This window comes from Hyposmocoma kahamanoa, unplaced genomic scaffold, assembly GCF_003589595.1.
Source record: "Hyposmocoma kahamanoa isolate Upper Pololo Valley unplaced genomic scaffold, ASM358959v1 192, whole genome shotgun sequence".
Taxonomy (NCBI): Eukaryota; Metazoa; Arthropoda; class Insecta; order Lepidoptera; family Cosmopterigidae; genus Hyposmocoma; species Hyposmocoma kahamanoa.
In genome coordinates this window covers 7,526,602-7,528,648 of record NW_020653719.1, presented here as the reverse complement: position 1 = coordinate 7,528,648, position 2,047 = coordinate 7,526,602, and positions in this window count along the sequence as shown.

The window sequence follows — 2,047 nt, the reverse complement described above, 5'->3', positions numbered from 1 at the left end:
TATGAATAACAGATTAATCCCAAGTACCCTACTCCATAAGAATAGTGAAAGTGGAACGTAGATTAAGTTTCTTTATGCGTTAATAATGACCAAGTTCAATAGGGTTTTAACCCTAGAACTAATTTATTCGAGAGACAACATTGCTCTGTTTACATTGTTTTGAGCGTTTTCATTGAAAACAATAAAATGGGCAAAAAGGGCGCGCGCGCACGCTCCGGACACGTGGCGACGCGTGTCCGACGCCATCTTGCGACGCCCTCGAGTGACGGGTGGGAACTTCCGGCGGAAAACGCGTCACCGATCTCATTGTTGTGGGTATCATTATCGAAGGTGTCTGACGCAACTATGAGCTTCGTTTAGGGTATCTATTTCACACTCTTTTCTCTTTCAAAGCCAACATTGTCCTACATTTCTATGCGTACTCATAAAATAAAGCCGTGACAAATAGCTTCTAAATTTCCGTGTTCTAAAACTTTTTTTATATAATGTCAAGTTATGGGACGAACAGGTCGTGCGCCTGGTGCTAAGCAACGCATCTATCCATAACAGTTACTTAAAGTGACATGCAGAGCTTTAAATAGCAAAGATTTTATGGGCACTGCCGCTGCGCCCGTTATCCTGAGACATAAGTTGACAAGTCCCATGTGCCTGTAATTTCACAATCACACCTTACCCTTCTAAACCGGAACGCAGATTACTGCGTCAGAACGGTTTAGAGGGGTAAGGCTTAAAGTAGGTAAGGTAAGGCTAAGGGTAAGGCTTCCATTACTGCTTGGGGGCAGAAATAGGTAAGGTGGCAGTACTTCCTTGGACGAACTCTTTCACAATGAGCTCAACTGCTACTACCTATGAGACAATACAATGTAGGTAATTTTGGAAAACGATCTACTGGCGCCCGTGGTATCTTTGTAAAGCCTGTATTACAAGTCACCAACAGCTCACCCGCGAACCTAATATATCTTATCTTCGAATGCGTCACAAAGGTTTTAGAATTCGAATTAATTGCTTAGAAAAGATTCCTTTCAAATAAAAAAGCCGTTAAGTATTTATATATCATTTTTCAATAGCAATACCATAAAATCCAGTTCATTAAAGCAATTTTCACAAATCAACGACAATTGTCCACTTTTACCTATCAGTAATACGAAACACATAATAATTCCGACCGGTCAGACTGTTGAAATATTCAACGCCAGAGTGACCACGACCGTAGCGGCAAATTGGTCCCGAATAAAGCCTCGTTGGCGCTAAAAAGCCCTCATTTATTGGATGTGAATTAATTATATGTGTCAATTGAACTTTAGTAACGGAACTATTTTCATGATTGCTACCAAGGTCCACTCGTAGTTGTCAAAGCGATTTAAGGCCGATCAGACAATAAGGCGTAAACAAAGAACTTTAAGAATATAATTGTTCATTCTTCATATATGTCTATTGAAAACACAATAATGCTTACTGTGATACTAGTTCATAAAGTAAATTGTGTCGTTTATGATTTTTTTATTGTATCAAGTTACGGGACGAGCAAGTCGTGCGCCTGATGGTAAGCTACACGCCTGTCCATAACACTAACACTCAGAGCTTCAGTTCCCAAAGATCTGAGGGGCACTGCCACTACGCCCGTCACTCTGAGACATAAGTTGACAAGTCCCATGTGCCTGTAATTTCACCAGCACTCTTCTAAACCGGAACGCAGTAATAGCGTAACATTACTGCTTGGCGGCAGAAATAGGTAAGGTGGCAGTACTTCCCTGGACGAACTCATTCACAAGGAGCTGCGATTCTGTTCCTCAGAAACATCTTTTTTATGATAACAAGTGACGAGATAAACAAGTCGAGCATCTGATTGTAAGCGACACGCCTATCCATAACAATGTAGATAGTCTCTACTCAGGGGTCCTATTCGAGAGAAGCACGAAATCCGTAGTTACAGATGACCTACAGACTTGACATTGACTTGAGTTTCGATTGGGGCTAGAACTAAGAATGTATGATAACGCGATTTGACAGTTTCAAATGTATCCGTCTTTTTGTTGACAGACTTCGA